The sequence below is a fragment of the Galeopterus variegatus genome, unplaced genomic scaffold, assembly GCF_000696425.1.
Source record: "Galeopterus variegatus unplaced genomic scaffold, G_variegatus-3.0.2 Scaffold4648, whole genome shotgun sequence".
Classification (NCBI taxonomy): domain Eukaryota; kingdom Metazoa; phylum Chordata; class Mammalia; order Dermoptera; family Cynocephalidae; genus Galeopterus; species Galeopterus variegatus.
In genome coordinates, this window is record NW_007730759.1 from 100,585 (window position 1) to 105,866 (window position 5,282).

The 5,282-nt window shown below is 37.9% G+C and overlaps 1 protein-coding gene and 1 long non-coding RNA gene across 2 annotated transcripts in view; one reads left to right on the top strand and one right to left on the bottom strand.

The window, feature by feature from the left end:
• Window positions 1–5,282, bottom strand: part of GNAL (guanine nucleotide binding protein (G protein), alpha activating activity polypeptide, olfactory type) — a 96,316-nt gene that overhangs the window by 25,463 nt on the left and 65,571 nt on the right. The window lies entirely within an intron of this gene.
• LOC103603515 lies at window positions 3,215–4,475 on the top strand. The gene is made up of 2 exons (XR_551621.1): window positions 3,215–3,909; window positions 4,100–4,475. It is a non-coding gene; the product is annotated as an uncharacterized LOC103603515 (long non-coding RNA).

The following is a 5,282-nucleotide window of genomic DNA, read 5'->3' on the forward strand; positions in this document are numbered from 1 at the left end:
TTTTTTTTCATTATTTTCTGCTACAGCTGAGGATATTCATGTTTGCAGAAGTGTTTTTATTCTCATCATCTAGATCCCCTTCTGTTTGATATTGGTAGAAAATGCCAATCCATTGTTTATTTTCCAACTATTATTTGCTACCCTACTAAAATAACTCAAAAGTCACAGAATTCTTATGCCCATGGAGTTGATTGTGAGGAGAAGACAAGGAAAAATGAAAATTATTCTGTTAGATGCCTTTATAATTAAACTACTGGATCTGAGAAAAGGCACCAACTAAGTTTAATTAAAATATATTTAAGATTATTTCTTTTGTGAAAAATATAAGTTGGAATTTTGTCAAGGCAAGTAAAAACCTTTACTCAGTTGTTATTAAAATTTAATTCATGATACTTATCTACAAGATATAAAAATATTGGTGTAAAAAATATTGCCTGCATGGTGATAAACTACCAGGTAGTTTTAATATGTAGCCAGGATTAAGATCCATGCTCCTTAAAAGGGGGTCCTCGGGCCAGCAGCACTGACATCGTCTGCAGACCCATTGAATCAGAGTGTGCAGCTGAATGGCATCCCCAGGTGCTCTGGGATCAAGAGTGACGTGTCCCTGCAGTTNAAATTTAATTCATGATACTTATCTACAAGATATAAAAATATTGGTGTAAAAAATATTGCCTGCATGGTGATAAACTACCAGGTAGTTTTAATATGTAGCCAGGATTAAGATCCATGCTCCTTAAAAGGGGGTCCTCGGGCCAGCAGCACTGACATCGTCTGCAGACCCATTGAATCAGTGTGTGCAGCTGAATGGCATCCCCAGGTGCTCTGGGATCAAGAGTGACGTGTCCCTGCAGTTGAGAAGGGACTGCATATCCTCTGATCAGCATTTCCTGCTTCCCTACCATGCTCCAATCTCTCCTCCCAGACAACTATTTCTGATAACCCCTGTGCCTGCTCCTTTCCTCAGGGTAAAGTCCATCCTTTTAATCTGGCCCTCAGCCCTTTGCAGTCTGTGCGCTCTCCTCTTCACCTTCTTTTACATCAAATGAACCTTTGACTCCAGTCAAATCTCCACATAGGTTTCAGTCTCTCATGCCGTCATTCTCACTTTTTTAACTTTTCCTTTGAAACCCGAGATCAAACCCTCCCTGCTCTAAGAAGCCACTTCTAAGTGCCATGGACACAGTAATCCCTTTGTCCCTGTACTACTGTTTCAGGATTTGATTAGCATGGCACATTGCTTGTATTGTGATTCACTCCCCTTTTACAAGTTAAGGTATAAAACAACATAAAGAGTGTAAAGTGCACTAATCTTGAGTGATCATCTTGATGATTTTTTTTTTACATCTGTATAAACCCACATCCATTTTTCTTTTTATGTGTATGTCCACCTACCTAACTACTGAATATCACTTAAGGGCAGAAGTATGTCTTTTAATTCTAGAAAAGAAGCCCCACATAGCTTGCACCTGATATATCTTGGTCTAAATCTTTTACTGTATCCTGAATAAACACTGCCAAATTGTTTGTTCAGACAATATTCACAGGGGGAGAGAGGATATACAAGGGTACTTCCAAAAGTTTGTGGAAAAATAGAATTAAAAGATAATATAAATCTTTCCATGAACTTTTTAATGTACTGTCTTACAAACCTCGATGAGCAGGGGCAAGCCTCTCAATTTGAACAAATGCTGGAAGGAAAAGGACACAATGATTCCTGGGTCCACACCTGGGGCTCTGGCTGAGTGCTCCCTGCGCAGGCTTTACTGCTCTGTCATCAGAGGGCTCTAGGCACTATCATGAGTCAGAGCACCAGGCCACACATGCATTGGCTCTGGGGACACTGCAGGAGCCTCTGTGCGAGGCCCAGGAATCAAGCCCAAGACAGACACAGTCTGGTCCTGCTCCCTATGGAATTTACAATCTAGTTGTAGAAACATGAACCCCGGTAAGCCAGGCAGGCATTTTGTTAATTCCAGCCAGCCAATGTACTGGGGAGCTCTGAGTATTTTCTGATTGTTAAACCTGCCCCCTTCCGCTGGAGAAACTGTTTTAGAAATTTTATGCTTGGCTGTCTTAATCCTGAACTTTAGCTTCTGCAACCCAGCTTGCTTCCTGCACCCATGCAAATTAGGCTCCAGAACTGACCAAAGAGCTATGTCTCATAGCCAACCAAACATGGACTAACATACTTGCATCCCTCATTTGCATAAGAGGACCTAAATGAGAACTTGGGCAGGAAGTCTTTGGCAATATAAGGCGGGCCTTTTCCCTCATTTGGGGACACCAGCCTAATGCTCCTGCTCTCCTTGCTTGCAAGCAATGAAGCCTTGTAACATCAAAAAGAACTGTAACACCAAAAAGAGCTGTCAACTATTAAAAGAGCTATAAAACCAGCGTTTTTGGTTTCCTCTGTGTGAGCGCCTCACGACACTGATTAAAATAAAAATTAAGGGGCCTATTCTTCAGTTTGTTTTATGTCCACTGACTTGCAGCCTTTTGCTAATAGTACCCAAAACGCCCCCAAGAGGATGTTGTGTTTATTGCAGAGGAAGCCCTCACATGTGCTTTACATTGTGACTAGCTGGCTGACCGATACTGTATTCAGTTAATAAGGTTATCAGACTTGTGCTTGTTTTAGACGGTCTTTTCTAAATCAAAGACAGCAGGGTAGGCACACAGTGTCCAAGCCTCATGGTATGCCTGCATTTGAAAGGCACAGATGCACTGACACTACTTAAGAATAAACAGCTTTAGCAAGAAAGTTCTCCAATAGTACACATAGTATTATCTGGGTTCCTGAACTGATATAAACTAAAAGTGGAGGAGAGGAAAATTAAGCTTGCATATCAGTCCACTCTTTTTTTCCCATTAATTTTAAATCTATGATAGAGATTGTGTTTGAAGGCAGAAAAGTAAAATGAAGAACTAAGTGTAAAAGTAGTACAAGCCGTTGCATGGAAGATGAACTATTTCCCTGGTATGTTTGAACTGATCCCTTTTGAAAATTATATGTCTCTGGCCTAGGGAAGATTCAATATGAAGAATCAATTAAAGTAACAATTACAGTAGAAAAGTAATAGACAGGGCTCCTAGAAATATGGCATGCTAACCAAACAAAAATTCAGGTGATAAGATTGAGGGCAAGTTTGGAAAAATACCATGCTTTCTGAACTAAATCTACCTCTGAATTCTTCCTTCTTAAGTAGCTTTTAAAGTAGGATGCACACTAATATGCAATAACAGGCAGTTTAAAATGATTTATTTTATAAATTTCTGTGATTTACATTTCAGCATTTCATCAATTGCAAAAGTAAGTAAATAATTCATGGGCTGTAGCACTTTTGAAAATAATATTTATGATTCATAAAAATGTACATTCATATAGTATGAAATGAACATATTTTAAGAAAATTCAAGCGTATACAAGCATTGTTTAATCTCACAAAATATATTAATTTTGTTGGGAATATTTGCTACAAAAGGGTCTTGAATTTACTGAAGGATTCAACACTAAGCTATTTTTTAAGTTGTAATTACTTTTTCCAGTCTAAAGAGGGTTAAGACTCATGGCCTACAACTATATGGATGATGAGACATGGCCTTCTAGAGGGATGTTCTTGAGAAGATGCTTTAGTTGTCTATTACAGAAGACTTCTGAACGGAATCCAGTCAAATATAAACGAAACTTAAATATGAGGGTCAGTCCTCATTGGCATACAGCTTTTTTTTCCCCCCTTAAACACTCATTCACTCTGGAAAACATGTTATAATGATGAATAGTTGCTATGAATCTTTCAAAGAGCTTGGAAGAGTCCCTATAATTATTTCCTGAACAGTGGAATTCTCTTATGGAGAAATCTTCCAGTGAAGGAAAAGATGAATTAAAAACACTTGTATTTAACTTAGGTCAATATATTTTTCTTTTTTTCTTTTTTTTTAAAAGATGACCGGTAAGGGGATCTTAACCCTTGACTTGGTGTTGTCAGCACCACGCCCAGCCAGTGAGCGAACCGGCCATCCCTATATGGGATCCGAACCCGGGGCCTTGGTGTTATCAGCACCCCACTCTCCCGAGTGAGCCACCGGGCCGGCCCAGGTCAATATATTTTTCAAGGCAAGAGGCAAGTTGCTTTTCCCCCGGTTTGAGGCTATGAGAAAGTGGTGGCTACATGCTTTAGTGTTCAGCCAGAGAACACACACTGTCATTTCCGGGAGGATGAACGGCAGTACAGCTGGACTCTAGCCTTATAGAGTTAAACCTATTTCTTTCTTCCCAATCCTACCTCTTTCATTCTTCCCAGACTTCCAGCTGACCGGATGTATATTTAAGTTATTTGCATGGCTAAGTAAAACATTCCAACTTATATTTTCAAGGTTTTTAAGTAGTTGTTCCTTTAAGACAAAACAGTAAATCAAATTATTAGAACTTAAAATGCAGTGCTAATTTTATTTCTATTTTTGGTTGTTAAAATCAAAAAACCTACTGTCACACAGCCGCAGATTCTCTCCAAACCAATCAACAGTTCTTTAGCAACGTCAGAGTGAATAATGTGACTGCCATGATAATTAATGTACTTTATAAGAAGTCTAATTAAAGTGTTGAAATAGGAAAATAACTAGAAATGTGTGTTAGAGAGGTTCGTTTGAAAGAAATTGCCAATNTGAAATAGGAAAATAACTAGAAATGTGTGTTAGAGAGGTTCGTTTGAAAGAAATTGCCAATGTTAAACAGAAGTCTTTTTAAAAACTCTAATAAACAGAATACATGAATGAACAAATTTAACTTTTCCTAATAAGGAAGTTATGTTGCATTTTCCCCAGTCATACAAAGACAATTATCACACGAAAAATTTATAGAATGTAAACAGTAACAGAGTATTACGAAAAAATGTCCTAAGATAGTTTTAGTATAAGTTATGTCTACACATTAATAGTCAATTGTAGTATCACTTAGATGACAAAAACCACGATATACAAAAATAGCACTGTACATTGAATAAACTCAAAGAGGTGTTTATAGCTGGGTAACCAAACTAAGTAATCATTTCCCCTGCTTTAATTTTTCTGCACCACCTGTCATTCTAAATCAATCACACTAAATTAAAAAACAAAAAACAACAAACCCAAAAGCCAACCACCTTCAGTTTGATAATTCTCAGCAGAAAACAATACATGGGAACTAGAGTTTTGACCAAATTTTCGAGAAAGATTCGTATATACCAAATCAACTAGTTCTGTTAAAAGGCAGCTATAAAAATACACATCGTCACAAGCTATAC